At 35.4% G+C, this 18215-nt stretch overlaps 1 protein-coding gene and 2 long non-coding RNA genes across 3 annotated transcripts in view; 1 reads left to right on the top strand and 2 right to left on the bottom strand.

Annotated features, from left to right (window-relative positions):
- The window catches only part of LOC132909001 (CCR4-NOT transcription complex subunit 6-like), a 431298-nt gene extending 414500 nt beyond the window's left edge, over positions 1 to 16798 (bottom strand). Inside the window, exon 1 of the mRNA XM_060963562.1 lies at positions 16615 to 16798. The gene's annotated coding sequence lies outside the window, so the exon portion shown is untranslated. The remainder of the gene's footprint in view (positions 1 to 16614) is intronic.
- The window catches only part of LOC132909054 (uncharacterized), a 517795-nt gene that overhangs the window by 130853 nt on the left and 368727 nt on the right, over positions 1 to 18215 (top strand). The gene's annotated exons all lie outside the window — the stretch shown is intronic.
- Positions 11125 to 15584, bottom strand: LOC132908913 (uncharacterized). The gene is made up of 5 exons (XR_009658459.1): positions 15200 to 15584; positions 14825 to 15136; positions 14057 to 14189; positions 11543 to 13483; positions 11125 to 11457 (listed from the first exon to the last, which is right to left on the bottom strand). It is a non-coding gene; the product is annotated as an uncharacterized LOC132908913 (long non-coding RNA).

The following is an 18215-nucleotide window of genomic DNA, read 5'->3' on the forward strand; positions in this document are numbered from 1 at the left end:
AACTTGCAAATAATTATTTTGAGGCTCGAAAACAACTGGCAAAGATCAAATATATCGCAAGTACAATCAACAAAGCATTGTATGTTACGAGTAGTAGTATTCGAATCGTAGGCAGTGGAATTTCTTTCAGATTGACAAATCTGTACTTAGAAGTATCTACAGGTAAGTAAAAACTAATTTCATATTAAATTTCATGTGACGAACAGTTATTACAGAAAATATTACAGACATGACTTGTTAAATGAGCGAATTTCAATGTTTTCGTGACGCGATGTACAAATGCATCGGAGTTAATTAAAACAGAAATTTTCTACGTGAAAGCTCGCGGAAATATTTAATCCTCGCATCACGGATAATCCATTTAGTCGAATGTTAAAAATGTTACTCGCAATTCGGCAGAAATTTTGTATTAATATTCAAAGACCTTTTTCACACGGTTATATCATATTTATTAGCAGTAAACAATAAGAAGCGTGCCTTCAAATATTTTTATTTGTAATTTGCACACGACAATTTACCTTTCATTATTTGTCTAAAATAAACATTTAATTTTAATTTTTACTCAAACAAACATAGATAAATAGATTTTCGACGATTTTCAACGTACCAGGTACTTGTATAGGCTCTCGAAAATATTCCAGCACTTGTGGACACTTATTTTGAATATTCCCACCATACATTTTATATAACATAGTTTACAAACATACGATATGACACATATGTACGATACGACACAATTATCGTGATCATATTAGTGAAGTTTGAAACAAATCCAAATACGTATGCCCATAAGAGATATTTACTGCAAACATACATTTTATAAAAATTATTTAAACGATCAATTACCGCTGTTATATCGATAAACCTCGATATTTGATAGGAACATATTTAGCATTAATTATATATTTAAGGCAGCAATGCATCCGTGTACTAATCTTGTATCAAGTGCATATTTGCAATAAACGCTTTCACACTTGTATATACATAATCATTTTCAGATTCGATTCAAACTTTGCCATTACAACCATGATTACACTGCGCACTTTTATGTAATTTGACATTCTTACGAACACAACTTCTTCCTTCCCTTCCTTCTTTGCTTCGTTCGCTAAATATCGTGATAAATGTTCTGCTTGAAATGCTTTTATATATCATACGCACTGTGTAGATTTTTGCAATCTTAAATATTCCAAACGTGCATAAAAGTCCGCAGTCTCGTCGTTCTCGTGTCCCGTTACGATAATAACGAAACTTCAAAAAGTTTTGTATAATGCACGTAATAATGTATGTGGAAAATTTTTCCACGCTAAGTTTTCAAACACTTTTGAGAGCCAGAATGTGATGTTCAAAGAATGTCGGAGCATAAATTTCTCGAGCCTAAGAGACTAAGAAATGCCCGGAAGGCATAATGAAAGGTATGGCGACAGAATAATCGAAACGGCATCGTCTTATCTATAACGCGAATTCTCATAAACGCTCAAAGTAGTGAGTTAGTGCGGTCGGACTGGATACAAAGTGTGCAGCACGTCTGCAGGCCAACATTAAGCAATATCTTTTCTATGGCGATTGAACAATTTACGAGAATACTCGTAGCTGGGGACTGCTGCCTTTAGGCATTTATGAACGTTTAATAACACCACGGTGGTCTCTTGCGAAGCTATCGTGAGAGTAAGCGATGATGACCAAAGTAAGATTCCTTAAAAGCCGTCGTTCAGCATCGCTTGTTGAACGTAGTTTGCGTTCACCTGCGTTTTCATGCGAAACGTTCCGTGCGCCAGTGATACTTGGTAAAAGCTCATCCAGCGATGAAGATCTTCCGCGTTGCAACAATTTTCTCGAAAATAACGTTGCCGAGTGTCGTACTTGCTGGTTTAGAAATCTGATCTGACTATGCATTTAGTATGTTTCAATATACATATTTCTGATTTGAGCAATCAACAAGGGCTTGTAAGTTGCACGTTGCTTGGCAAGATAGCGCAAAATTTAACGATGTGATAATTTAACAAAAGATTGGCACCAGACGTCGTGCGTATGAACCGCAATTTTCTCCACTTGAGATATTTTGTGTGCTTGATTAACAAGAAAGAAATTGGGTTTGGAATGAGTTAAATCAGCAGACTGTTTCAACATAAATGATGATAATAATGAGATCTCCATCTGATGGCGGTAACGAGGTCGTGGCATTTGATTAAGTATGTTAGGAAATAAGTTTGTCAAGCTATTATTTAATGGACAGTAAAGATAGAAGCTATCTTTGTCTGAAATAATCTTGCTTTTTTACTTAATGAAAGTACTATTTGCTTCCATCGGTGTATAGCACTCATCAACGTCCAAATAAAATTTGCAGGAAACGTTAATTGTAGAATATTTCGTTCGTTGCTAAAAAATTGCACTCTATAAAGTAACTTTTTATTAGTGATAACTTTCAACTTTTATGGCTCAAATGTATAAAATGTTTGCTTTTAAAATTCTGTCCTGAATATGTTGAAATTGCAATAAAATTACGTACAATGCAGTCTGTACAGTTGGTAATTTTGCCAAATATACGTATAAAACACATTCTACGTAACAGGTAACTAGCTACTTAAACAATGTCGAAAAATGGTAATTTTTTCCAACGTTTGACTAAATGGATTATTCGAGACGCGAGGATTGAATTCTTCTATGCGTTTTCACGTAGAAAATTTCGTTTTTAATTAACTACGTACCTTTGTACGTTGTTTTAACAAAACGTTATTAAAATTTTAATAACGTTTGCGTTAAAAAATTTGAAAATTATCTTTGTTCCTTACAAACATTGGAGAAAAAACGTAAAAAGAATTATAATATTCTATCTTATCGGACATAAAACACCGTGACATGTTTTTCTTTTCTATTTTTTTCTCGTCGCAGTCGTCGTGTTCGAGGAACAATAAGTTATCGTGCATCGTAGAAACATGAAAACATACAACTACAAAACACAAAATGCTAAGACACTGAAGATCTGAAAGACTGTAAACATGCAAACATTCGTGCGAATTGTAAACGCACGTTACATATTCATATCAATATTTTTCTGCCTTTCTCATCGAAGTCGTACGAACATTTCTTTCTGTATGACTATTTCGAGATACGCTGCGAATGATCTCGCGAAATTATAGACTCATAGATTGCAGTAACATGCGCTTCAAGTTCCGATCTAATCGATAAACAAACCAGTGGGTTGTACGTGTTGGTATGCTTGCATGGGGATCACGTGCGAATACATTATGCGAACGCCGTTGCTCGTAAATGTTTATTTAGGAAGCGGCACGTTGCGATATACGGTATTATGATAATCCGACAAGCCGAACCTACGATATCGCGAGTTCACATGCCACGTCCGTCATGAGAATGAATTTCAAAATTAATAATCCGTGCATTCTTCTGACGCGACAGAATCGACTCGAGTATCACAATGTTGGAAAAACAACGCGAATAATCTGTCATTTCAGGCAATAAAATAAACGCCCCCGATCAATTCACTTCGTTCGAAGATTCGCTAAAAACACGTGATTAACGTAATGCTAAAAGCGACGAATAATAATTGACTCAGAATTTTGACGATGCTTTTAAAAAATACTTGGAATGCTACCAATCATTGTTTCCAGATAAAAAAGGGGAGAACACGACGAGGCGTGCCCCTGGTAGAAATTCGCGAGAGAACCCGGGGCTCCCCTCCAAAACGTAAGGCTGGCCACCGTGGAGTTTTTAGTCGGTAAGAGTCCGACACTACTCGACCGGTGCGATGCAACGGCGAGTGTCCATGAGGATTTCTCCACGTCCAAAAAAAAAAAAAAAAAAAAAAAAAAAAAAATCATTGTTTCCATAGCTGACAAGAAATAAATATCACTTGTGTAAATTAGGCTGTAGCATAATCTGTTATCTAATTCACAATGTATCGCGTACGCATTTACGTTCTGAATATTATCGCGTACATAGATGCGTACACATTTACGTAATTGCGTACAGATTTAGTCCACACGTAACACCTAGAAAGGGTTGAATCATGGACACGTGGAAACGACGCGTTAAGTCGCGTGATCGCGACCTTGCTACCAAAATTACGGAATTTTTGGCACACACATACGACCAGATTAACTCTTCTACGATTTTTTCCGTCATTTTCGACCTATAGTTTTCTAATGTTAAAAATTATCTTCGGTTTCAAGGTAAAAGGTTTTACTGTTACGCGTGATTCCTTTTTTTTACATATATATACTGTATATATATTGTAGTGGGTTTATCAGAGTTAACAATAATGACCAATCAGACCTGCATTCCTTTGACTAATTGGTCTAATTATGTTTCCAGTTCTCTATCCAATAGCCGTATAGGGCTGGCTCGCCATTCCTCTCGTAATATCTAATACCTTGCGGTAATAGTATCTAAAAGCTTCCAATCGAACGGTGAATTCGTATTTTACGTTAATAATTTATATTTGTGGAAGAAAAAAGAAATATATAATTCACGTTACATTTGTAGAAGCATATTCTCTTTCCATTGTAGGAAGAACATCCCAGAGGATTTAAGCTACATGACGTATTTCACGTATCGGGAATAACGCGAGCGTATTATACAATTCGTTGCATTGAATTATACGTAATAATCATATGCAGCACTGTCACGTCGTTATGACTTTCCATAATTCCAGCCAATAGAATTTTATCCTGTTAAAGCAAGGTATAAAAATGATCGTAACATCGATTTCGACGCTGGTACAGACATATTATGATAATTAAGCACGCTGCTATAAGCTGCTCGTTAAATTAATAAAGAACAGGTGATTCTTCTGACGGTGAACATTAGAGAAGACCGAATTTAAAGATAGCCACGAATTTGACGTTAAGCAGCTGATGCGAAGAATTCGTAGAAGATATTAATATCGTTGGGTGATTAAAATTAGCGATTCCTGTGAAAATTTAGAATTAATGTAACATCTTTTATTAGCAATAATAATGTGAAATCTATTATATTCGACGTCCAATTTATATTCTCCGGTGTATAAAAGGAGCAGAGCAAGTGCTGGATTGGATTTGATGAATTTTCATGATAGAAAGGAGAAACTTGATTGATCTAATTTCCAAGTAACCTGTAAGGAAAGTAGCATGGCACGAAAATGAGCAAGCAGATGAGCTTGTCGCCAGCGCTAAATAAGAGGCACGTTTCTGAATTTAGAGCAAGTCGGCTGTAATTAACATGCGCGGTACCCATATGCACAGAAAATTAAGACGAGGTCCTTGTGACTCCGTTCGAGGATCGTGCAACAGAAATTTCCAATTCCGTTCGTGTTTTAAATAACTCAAATTTATCTATGATTTATTTGAGAGTTCCAGGGATACGAAGGATTTCAAATGTTCGAAGAGGTGTTAAGGAATCTAATTAATAGGCTGCGGATGTTTATGCAAATGCAAATTTTTATGAGTACAGTTAAAGAAATAAAAATTTGTTTCATCGTCTAAATATCATAATTGATACTTTGCTTTGAACATTTTGTACAGTTTTATATGCCACGTGTATTCACTTCTGTACCTTGAAATTTCGCAAAAATGCATAAAAATCCGCAGTGCGCTAATTAAATTTCATGGAGATCCATTAACGTCGCTATGAGCTACAGACGGTTAAAAGTGGTGAAAATCACAGTTTTTTCACGATTTTCGGTCCGAACTTTAAAGATTCTTATTCGATGGCTGTCACTCGTTCCCGTGTCAACCGATTTCGATCAAATCTTTAGCTCGCATACAAGTAACATAAATGTGTCGTACAAATTTTTATCACAGGCTCAGATAACAAGAGTCGTAAAAAGCGAGCTTTACTTTTTCCTCCGCGATTCCGACTACTCGCAATTTCTTCAAAAATTATTTAATAAACTTCTAACTTCTCAGAAAACCTCAAGTCGTTTGCTTCAGTTTGAAAAAGGTTATTCGCTTTTAAATAGCATGTGAATATTTATGAGAGCCAGCGTGTGTCGTTCAACTGACCGATTACATTTTTAATGCTTAAGTACAACGAACCCGAGACAAATTATGTTAAGCATTCGAAATGTGTACGTAATTTAGTGCTGTCCACGAGAGGGACCCTCTTCAAGTATCGTCCCTTGCTGTCCGTAATAGAATGGAGGAGAGTTCAGTAACCTAAAGTACAGGATGTAATTCTTTTGTTCATGTTGGTTCGATATAGGGTCAGCATCCAGGTCTTTTGAAGAGGAAGGAAGAGAATGGTGGAAACCGAGCTACTCCGGAATATTCCAGTAAGTAGGACTGGTGAAGTTGCAGGAATCAATACGTGCATGTAATGACGAACAAGCAGGGACAAGCAAATTGTTCGTAGAGCGAAAATACTGTTTTACTGTAAGTAAAAAATGATTGAAATTGCAACAGATTTACACCTCGCTAGATTTTCTTTCAGCTTCATAACGTTCACTCCAGCAAATTAGTCTGAGACTGCTTTCACGCTTGAATTTCCATAAAATGATGCTTGGAACACGCTTGCTCTTGGAGAATTCACACAAAAACGCGACGAAAACGTTACTTCTCTGTTCTCTGAATACAAAGAATATTTTATACGCAGGAAATGGAATTGCAATTATTCGCTAGCAATCGGAAGTACGATTTTTACTCTAGTCAATTGAACGTAGGCGGACGTGAAATGGAAATACACAAACGGAGCAATATTTTTCCGAACGTTTGCTTTTTTCTCACGTTGATACTCTAATGCACGCGTGGTTCTGCAACAATTGTAGATAATACTTTGAACTGTTATTGCATGAAGAAGGAAAATCCGTGACACGATTTTATATTATTGTTAATAGTGTGCCACTCTTTAGATAAAAAATATTAATTACAATATTCAGAAACTTAAATATGTTATTCATTCAACACGTTATCATTAAAGGATAGATAAAAATTAAATTTAGTTTTTTCAATAGATAGATACATCCCCTAAAAGAAAATTTGAAGAGTAATTTTCCTTTACCAAATGATAAGAATTTTGTGTATTCGTCTTTGTCTTGTATCTTTTATCTTGCACATTTATTTTCCAAAAATGCTAATTGTACTTTACTAATTGTCACTTTATCTTTTTATGTATAGCATTCTGGATATACCAAAATATATATATTCACATGCATGTAATTAATAACAAATAAGATATTTTCGTATTAAGAAATTTAATGGTTTACCTGGTCTATAAAGCTAAATATGAGACTAAATTCGAGATTTAATACAAATCAATGCAAGCATGTTCACCGTATAATGTCTCTCTTGAAATATATCTTTAAAATAATGAATAATTTTGGAAATAATCCTGCATGAGAACATCAGAATGGTTCACTCTATTTCGTGGATTTTAATTTCAATCTATCCGGCAAACGAATACGCGAAGGAGATTTTCTTCCACATTTTCGACTTATTTATTCATGCAGCGACCACCCGCTTCCGGGTATATCGTAAATTATTGCAATACTGTACACACGTGCGATCATGTACACGGTTTGTTCTTCATGCGCTGTCATTACAGAGAATAGAAAGTTCAGAAACGGATCAATAGATCTAGTATGACGTTTCTCTTCTTCTATGTCAGTCTTAAACAGAAGACGACGTACAAGAGTGTAGCAAACCCGTTTTAGTTGCAAGTAAAGCCTGACTAACATTGAGTTTCAAGACAGCAGCCACGTATGAGAATCTCTTACAAACAAAGATACAGCATCTGGAAAGTAAAAGAATGAGTTATACGAACGATCGAAATAACAAGTTCGGTTCTCGATGATTAAATGCACACGATAGATAAAACGAAATGAGAAACAAATCTAATCTTTTCAAGAAGAATTTTTCTATTGACTGTGCTGTGTGTTCTGGCTCATTTTCGACCGGATCATATGTGTCTACCGTTAGAAAAATTCCTAAATTTGCTATATAAATTTTAATTACACCAGTATTACTGATTTCTCCTTTCAATGATTCTCTTGAAGTATTAAAAGGGCTCTTTTCTCGCGACATAAAAGGTTCAAGAACTGCAATGCGGTTAGAATGCATCTAAATTTGAAAACAAATTAAATATAATTTTTAAAATGACATACGTAATCATATTAACAATGGGATTCTATGTTTCAATAAGGCTCGATAATGCTAAACAGATCTTCAAGAGAGTTGAGTTACCATTAACAACAGGGTAACGAATGAGACGAAGTAAAAAATAAATTTAAGTTACAAGTTATTTAAGTTACCGATAGATAACGTACAAGGATAGACTTGAAGATGTACTTATAAAAATATGCAAGAAGAACAAATAGGATGGTACAGCAAACAAATACAAATTACAATTAATAACAGTAAATAATAATAGCAGTCATATATGCTACGATAAACTTAAAAACCTACTTATAAATTTACGTAAAAAGAATAAATAGGATGGAACAGCAAACAAATTGAAGTTACAGTTAATAACAGTACTAATAATAGCATTAACAACCTCCTTGGTGCGTTCATAAGCACGCTTGTTAAATAGCATGTAACGATAAACTTCAACGCGTGTAGACCTTACAAAAGTGTGTAAAAAGAACAAAATGATTATCTGCCGGGCATCGAAAACCACCCCAAGTCAAATAGGGTAAATTATATGCTTAGCAATTATCTGCTCGATCACTGTATTGGGTGGTCGTAGAAAGATGGGTGCGAACAGTAGAGATTCGCGTTGCGAGAAGAGGAGAAGACGAGGAAAGATAGGGAGAGAAAGAAAGAGAGAGAAAGAGATGATAGAATGCCGAAGCGAGTAGCGGGAGGCATGAGACGGGCGCACGCACAATGCCGGTGTCTGGCAACCGTTAAATTCAAATCAGTTGAGATATAATGGGCCTAGTGGTATGCTCTAACTAGGATGAATGCTCGACGCAAGAGATGCAGCGAACTGAGGGAAGAAGAGAGGTTGAGGAAGAGGAGGCAACGAAACGAGAAGCAGAACGAGAGGCAAGGCAAGGCAGGGTCCGAGCTTGGTATCGCATAGGTCTAGTGAAGGGAAGAGAAAACGACTGTGGGGATGGAGAATCGACCGCGAGGGGATTTATAAACGTGTGGGCGAGAATAGTCACGACACGAGGAGTCGCTCTCAGCAAGGGATACCGGTATGCCGCACACGCGGCATAGTTACCGCTCCGACCATGCCCGGATTAATTCCTCCGGTACCGCATCATCGGGTTTCCACGGTGCGTCATATCGGATTCTACTGCACGGGTGCGAACCATGAACTTCGCTATTTGCTTCAGCTCACCCACGATGCTCCTATATTCCCTACGATCGTTGTCGACTCGCGAATAATTTGTTTTTTTATTTTGTACTTATTTTGTACTGAGCTCGTAGCCTATCTGTTACAGGCAGGTTGTTAATCTCCTTTTTTTAATTTCTTGCAACATATCATGTTGTATTTTTACATTGATCTCTTGATCGTTGTAAAGTATTCATACTATTACTGTTTATGTAACGTTTCTTTCTTAGTTGGTATTTATCCACCCTACTGTTTATATTAAATCGGTATATGTATGTGTGTGTGTAGTTAGATTTTGCATCTATATTTCTATATAAAAGTATATCTTTTTGAAAGCGTATTCTATTAGTCCTCTATGGATAGTCGTCTATGTATAGTCTACGTGCTAGAAGCCTTGACTGTTTGCATGTAATTAAAGACCAACTCGAGAATACCAAATTTTGAATTGTTAAATATCGATATCTCTCCCGCCTGAGATTGTCATGAGTCCGGATTTCCCAGAATTTGTTCTAATTTTCAAGGCGTCCGCAAATGTCCAGGGGATTTTCTCCAGTGATCTGGGTTTCCCATGCTCATTTGCTGTCCAAACGATCAAACTCCACAGATCATTCATGCTATCATGCTATGCGTTGCGTGCGATGATCTGGTATACGTGGCTTCTCTACTAATATGGTTAATATACTGGATAGCGATGCATTTGTTCTTCTAGGAACGATCGAAATGCAGACGTAGTGCTATTCAGTTACAGTCTATAATTCACAGAAGCTTTCAACTTAGAATATCGTACATAATCTAAAAAGCAGTCAGAAGTGTCCGGGTCTCAGGCGGAAAGGTCCAGGTTTTTGATGCTCTTTATCCTAGACTAATGGTTTCATAAATGTCAACCTTACTTGCACCCACTTCACCAATCTCAATGATTTGTTAATACCTCGTGGAAATTAACTTTCTGAACAACATTGTTCTCTACATATAACCGCCTTAGTCGGAATATTCGCAAGAAACTGTCGATACCACTACAGCGAGATCTGCTTATAGCTGTGCGTCCGTGCCAGCGTATACCTCGATACTGTTTAAATTGTCTTACTGTCTAACGTCTAGCCAGCGTCACCAGATTGAGGGAATTGAAGAAAAAAATCTCTGCAGTAGTAGAGGATATAGTATAGTTAGTGGATCGCTGACATCGGGTCTCATACTGTAGACAAGTGCAGGGAGAGGAACAACGTTGTCGACACGACGCACAGAAGTAAGAAGAAATTCAAGTCACGTCTCACACAAGCCACGTAGCTGTAAAGTGTCAGAAGGGGTAATGTAACGTCGTGCTATCCTCGAATTAAGGGAATCGTCTGGGAACCCTGAGCCTAACTCAAACCTAATTCTTATCGTTTGTTTGTAGTTTGTATAGACGAAGATTGAACGAGGAGGCAAACGTGTCGACCATGCTTGTGCTTGTGTCACTCATTGTCACAGATAGGCATATTAGTAGCGTATCTTCTTTTAAACGCGGGATAGATGATATTTTATCCATATTATATTTATATTTTATACGTACTGTTATATATATTTTGCCAGAATTCAGTGCAATATTAATTGCTTTTTGCAACGTTTCGAAAACTAAGGCCGAGCAGCGGTTGTGTGTACAGGGAAAAGTTGTTCAAACGTTAATTTCTACAACTATTCTATTCAAATTCTATAAATATTCTCTTCCAAGATCATCGAAATCGGTGAGATAGCTGAGATATCGACAATTAGGTGTCTTTAAATTTTCACGACTGAATGGCATACAGTCGGAGACAAAGTAGAAATAGATGTCGATGAGGCTAAGTGAAATACGACTAATTTCTCGTAGTTTCTACGGTAAATAAATGGTTTATGACAAATGGTATAATAGCGATAAGAAGTAGAACGCTGATGTAAGGTGTATTTCGTTGAGTTAGTCATTTTCTTTTTGGTAACCAGTCGTCGGGTGGTCGAGCACGTTCTTCAACAGCATATTACTGTCACACGTTACGCTTAAGTTCTAGGTTGTATTGGCCATAGTTTCCTTCATTAATTATATCTCGTGTATCGTTTATTATTTTCTGGATAAACCGCTATTGCATGTATTATTTGCTAAATAAACCGCTATGGCATGTATTATTTGCTGAATAAATCGCTCGCAATTTCAATTGTTTGCCAAATAATCTGTAACAAAAATAAAGCTGAAGTATATATCACTAGTACTAATCCGATTAAACTTCATTAACACCTACTTCCACTACCTACTTACTTATCTTTATCCCCCGCTGTATTTGTGATTCTACAGGTGGACTGGGGAAGACTGAAGAAGTGAATTGGGATTTCCAGAACAAAATACGATATAAAAACGCGACGAAAAGCCGAAAAGTCACAAATATGTCAACTGAAGAATAGTTCAATATGATGAAACTCGGAGGTGAATGATCAACGTGCAAGCTTTGAATTACGTTCCTTCCTTGTTCCTTGTGGTACATTAACTTACTTCATTCAGTAATTTCAATAGGCTTTAATGCGTTTATAACGCAAAACCTGCACACGAGTGGATGAGAATAAGACGTAGACGATGGTCACGTACCCTATTAAACGTATAACCACCGTAGACAATTAATTACCGTTAATACAGTAATTGTGAGGTATAATTTGATACGATACTCGAGCGATATGCGAAAGCGTTTTACGTATCTCAGGATATTTAATACTATAATTAGAATGTTGCCTTCCTGTTCCGCATTACAGCGAAAACGGATACCCAATCCAACCCTTCGTTGACAAGAATGAAACAACTTCATGGAATCGACATTCCGATCGTGTAACTCGCATTTGTAATATAAATCGAATGTTTCGTGATCAGAAAGCCGTTAACTATTAATCTTGTTATAACGTAATTCCCCAGCGTTGCGTTACCCCGTTCGCTTCCTCTTTAACTCGTTGAAATGAACGGCGTTGAATTCATCGAAAACTCCATTCCTTTATATCCCAATCGCATGAAATTGTATCATAAAACGACCGATCATTTGGTACATTGACATGTTATGCGAAATTTGAACTCTTAAATGCATGACTCTCCTCAAATATAAAATACAGAAAATTGCCAATATTGCAGTCATACAAAAATAATTTTTAACGTGTATTTTATGTTTGGTATTCTTATACACTTGAGAGAAGAAACTAACATACGGTGAATACACGATCAAATTAAATATTCCGAAGATTTGTCGTAGCTTACAAATACATATGGAAACAGTTTCTTCCTAAGAGTAACGTTTAACGTTAGAATTATCGGTCTGTAATATGCACTACGTGTTCTACATATATATAAATTAGTATAATTTGAGTGATATTAATTAAAGTAAATAAACCGATATAATTCTGATCCCATATAAACAAAAACCAATATTAAATTTGGCTAAAATACCTACATCACAAAGTGTACAAAAAGAAAACCTGAAATCCATCATTTTGACGAGTTTGTTAGCTCTATCGTTAATTACACGCTAGATATTTTTCTTCGCATCTTCTACTAAGATCTGCTACAATTAATTCCAATACTTGTGCAATTTTACTATAACCGTTATCCTTTCTTTTATGATAAAGCGCAAGTTGCCTTGTATCAAGACAAGTAGATACTTTTTAAATTTCTTGCTATATTATGAACATATTAATAGTATTAAAATAGTAATAAATACATTCGAAAGCACCATGCAATAAGTATTACACGGTATGTATATAAGAAAGGCCATTTAAATATGCCAAATAGAGACAGTATGCATTTAAGGGTTAAGAGACTGCACCATGTCCGGTGCATTTACATTCGCATCGGGATACGATCAAGTTATATTAACATTTACGAAATACCAGATACATATGGAATACCTGTCGTTCCGCGATAGCCGTATTAATCTGTGGCTGGCAACCACACGCTCGCGTTCCATGGGATTCTGTGTTATGCATTGAAATCCATTATCCCAACTGACAAATCAATAGAGGCGCGTTATCTAGCGTTACTTCTCAATACTATTTCAACCGGCATGGCAAGCACGATCAAGTAACTCCAATAATTAAGTGATGATGAAATGGGAACGTGAATGGTATAAATACCAGTGTATCGCTGTCGATGATGATATTCGATTATTGGATACGCTGTAACGTTAAGGTGTGTCCCCACTGTGTCGAATTCCATGGATTTCAACATCTGAAGAACGTTCAAACAGAGGGTAATAAACATAAATTGTCATAAAAAGAAAGAGGGTGTGGGCGGGCAACTAGCGTTCCATAAATCACTATTAAGCATAATTTCATGTATACTTCTTGCGTGTATAGTATACGTATATCGGTTTTGTAAACAAGAATGCCTAATTGCCAATTAAACTGTATTTTGATAGCCATAACAGTATTACATTTTTTTGTCGTGACAATTATCGTGCCAATTAGGAAATTCTTCTAACGTTGAATATTTTTTGTAATTTGTGAAAACGTAAATATTTTTTAAAGTGCATTATACTGATAAAGGTTCATATTGAATTAATAATTCAGTATAATTGAATACCAATTATACTGAAAGGTTAGATAATAATAATAAATGCCCTAAACAAGAAGCTGTAAACCGCTGTTTCAATACCACATTCCATGAGTTAAGATTCCTTAACAATTAAGATTTAACTAACATTTTAGTGGTTACATGCATTCTTGAATAATAGTATTTTGTGAAGCATATTTCTTTTTACGGTCCTTAAAGGCATAGCGATGATTCAAAAACTTTCTTTACCTTTGTCTCTAATTTATGAAGATCAATTCTCAAAATGTAAAAGGAAAACATCGTGGCTTCTTGTTTTAAGATGTGGAAATAACGGTTGTGATTTAGGAAAAGGAAATCAAACTTCTAATTCCAATCTGGAACCCTAAAATAGATCAAACCTTAAAGTTATTTACTCGCAATTTATTTTTGCACATATGCACAGAATGCACATAGTATGTAAATACAAATAAACGTAAAGTCTGTAATTGAATTCTATTTTTGAAATTGAGTTCACAAAAATACAAACTTGCGTAGATAGTATATTTATAAGAAATCTAAAGAGAAATTATCGAAACTGCCATTATCAAAATATAAATAATCTCGGTGATGCTTTCGGAATTTGATCGGTATCTCTGATTTTTTTTCAAATTACAATATATCGCATAGGGCTATTTAAAAAGGTAAAGGTAAAAAAGTATCGAAAACAATTCTAAGAAGCTTAGTTTCAGTATATTAATTAAGAGTACTTCGAATCGTGTGCGTCACTTTTCTTTAACGATATTTTATCTCTTTAAATAACTCTTTCAATATACAGAAGCTTAAAAAAGAAATCGAAGATACCGGTGAAATCGTGAATCATTACCATAATTTCATTAATACACGTAGAAGGAATTACAGCATAAATAAGATTCTATCTATCGCTTCGTAACTTTTTTGAATATAAATCGCTTCGAAATGCTCATCGAACGCTTCCTTAATAGATACCGCGCGTTCCAATTTATAATTTGATCTACCCACCAACGCAATCGTGTTGTTGGCCGCGAGCTATTTCATCGGGTATCTGGTGTCGTTTTCAAGTCGCAATGCCATAATGCTGAAAACGTGTTGAAACGAGCCGCGAAAGGTAAGTTGTTTGACATAATAACTAACATAATTGCACACAAATGGCATTAATACTGACGACTGTCGATACACAAATCATTGGACGTTGCCTGGCGGGTATGCGCGTGCAACAGTGTACGTACAGTGTGGTGGTCGTAAAGGTCGGGACACGGGGTGAGTTATCAATGAAATACTAGTTCTCCTTGAATCGTTGGTCGGCCGTTGGGCCTGAAAATGTAAAACGATTACCGTTAAGTTACCTCGGGACATCGAGTGGGAGTGAAAACTTACCGATGTTCACGTGCATTACGCGAGTCTTGAGCTGTTATTTCGTAAAACCTGTAATACGGTGATAACAGTGGTGCGAATGTTATATGGCTAAAGGGAAACAGCTAGTATACCTCGACTTTGCTACTGTGTCCAATACGGTACAAGTGTATTCAAATCTTTTGCCTTCTTGGAAACATTACTGAAATTTTATTTAGAAACGTGTGTAAACTTTTATTCGATCATACAGGCTGATCTAAGTAAGTATTGCAATTTGGTATTATATCCTTTGCAAGCGTAACGATGCAGCTACATATTTATTACTTTCATCAATAATACTTTAGGGATAAAAATATTTCATTGAAAAATGTCGTGGACTATTTACGAACATGTTACCTGAATATGCTTCCACGCGAGAATGAGATGATTCGATTTTTGATCAATTTCGAAAAGAAATATAAGTATATTTTCATTAAACACAACCAAACAACTCTACCTGATTAGACTATCTTTTTCCGAGAAATTTTAAACGTCGAGTACATGGCAAACGTCGATTCATAAGTCTGACATTTCTTGAAATAAATACTGAAATAATGTTTGAAATAAATAAATGAAAAAGATTTCTCGCTATGAGGTTATGTATTCGAAAATTATTCATAAAGCAGATAATCTCAAAGTATATTCTATTTCGCTTTACCTAGGACAAGAATTTTCTTCTCGTTTCAATCCACATTTCTATTCACCCTTATATTCAAAATATTAATTATTTAAAATAATTCTATTAATAAATGCTTACTTTAAAAAAAACATAGATTTCTACGGACCATCAGTTTTCAAATACGCTCTTAAAGCATATCAGTACAGGAAAAAACAGCCCATAATATAGCCTGCTAGTGTCCGTACATGTAGATATATTATTAGCCGAAAAAAAAATCCTCTGGCAAGCCGTCTACATTTTTCTTCGAAGTTTATTCCTTAAACCTCCAATTTAGATATCCTCCCATCTCGAGCCTAAAGTAACACAATGATCGTCGTTAAGCGAACCAGTATCATCGGTCACGATGAAAAGCGTGTGACGGTTCCACCACTTTAGATAGATCTTACACTGTTATTTCAAGAACGCTGTAATACCTTGATGACTGTGATACGAAGCTACGTACCTAAAGGGAAAACGGATACACGCGTCCATTTTCCTATTGCCATTCGAACACGTTCATAACACAGCTGTTACGACAATCTCGATCGTAACAGAATATTTCCGCTATTTACGCGCTATTCAATTTCTTCACCGAGATTGTTTATAAAATCATACTTTACTGGAGAAAATAATCGATCTAATCAATTGCTCTCGTAATTCATTGATACTCCACGTGAAATAAGTAATATAACTTATATAAGTAATAAACAATATAAGAAAATAAGTAATAAAATCATTGTACCTGTCAATCTAACCCTTAACGCTCCAAGTGTACCTGTCAAGCATCACCGATGTGCGGCGCTCTACTCCAAGTATACTTCTGAAGTACCACCGATGTGCGGCGCTTTACTCCAAATGTATTTTGGGGTCTTTATCGGTAATTGTTTACAAATAAAAAATAATAATCCTCAGTGAATACTGTGAAACCTGTAAACGCAAACCCGGTTTGCATCCCAAAGAATGTTTTAAAAAATTTCACACATTACTTGATTATAACTAATATAAATATTGTAATCAAAATTATATTACTTCTGAGATGAATGAAGATTGTTTTGAATGATTTTAATATTATTATTTACACGTCATTGTAGCATTTAAAATCTAACACTTAAAAACTTGCAAGTCGAAGTATGATGAGAATAAGTTAGAGTTGTCGGTCGATATTCACAATTAAAAGTTGGAGCGTTTAGGGTTAAAATTTACAGTACATGCACGTTTTCAGATATTCGAAATATATATATCGATATCTTCTGTCTCGATTATGCGTTTTATGGCATGTATATTTCGGCACAACGAAAGAAATAATAAATAATAAAATAGTGAATAAATAAAATAAAATAAAAATAATAGTGAATAAAATAAAATAATAAAATAGTGAAATAATAAACACTTGGGCATGACTAATACTTTTAAGATGTCTGACAAGTAACTATGATCGATTCGTCAGTGAACAAAAATGGCGTATTTTTTGGAAGTGAATAATGTATCGGTAACAATTTGTAAATTAATACTTAGTTTAAATTAATAACGTTTTGAGAAAACTCGTAGAAAATTAGTAATTTTCGACTGTATGATATTTTTCGAAACAACGAAATACAATAGGAAACACAATATACTTACTATTATTATCAGAAGAATCTGCCGAATCACTGTCCGCAATAATAACACACTTCGCACTACTATCATCAATAGTAGATTCCCTTTTCACTGACACGATAGGTATAAGAGTTGTTAATACTTTAGGGAATTATAACACATGTGCACGTAACGAAGAATAACACGCAACTAAAATAAGGAAATATCGAGAACAACCGAACGGCGTGCGACGCTCGTCTTGTTTACGTTTAGTTCGAAGACGTACGTAATACGAGTCGGGCTCGTGTTTATTGTTCTTTGCCCAAATTTCTTACCACGAGTTTCAGTCGATGCAGGGCGAGCGGTCAGTAGCCATTGAATTGTCGTACATCGCTGACGACTGAAGTCATATCGAATACGTAAAATCGGTGATTATATATATTAATCCTTTGCTGTGCTTAAAATTATGTTTTTTATTTATGTGCTATCCAATTTCTTCAGTGAGATCGTTTATCATATGAAATCATATGTTGCTGGAACAGACCGATTTAATTTATTGTTTTCGTGTAGTGCATTCATTTTTCAATGAATTCAGTGAAAGTTTTCAGTGTTAATGTGAAACACACTACATATGCTGTATTTACACCGACGTTTCTTTATTGGAATATTGCTGTTTTCGACTGGATTTATACGTAAGTATATTATTTTTTGTATCCCATACAAATTCTCTGAACAAGAGATTAATTGTTTGAAAATTGCCATTTGATA

This window comes from Bombus pascuorum, chromosome 7 (genome assembly GCF_905332965.1).
Source record: "Bombus pascuorum chromosome 7, iyBomPasc1.1, whole genome shotgun sequence".
Classification (NCBI taxonomy): domain Eukaryota; kingdom Metazoa; phylum Arthropoda; class Insecta; order Hymenoptera; family Apidae; genus Bombus; species Bombus pascuorum.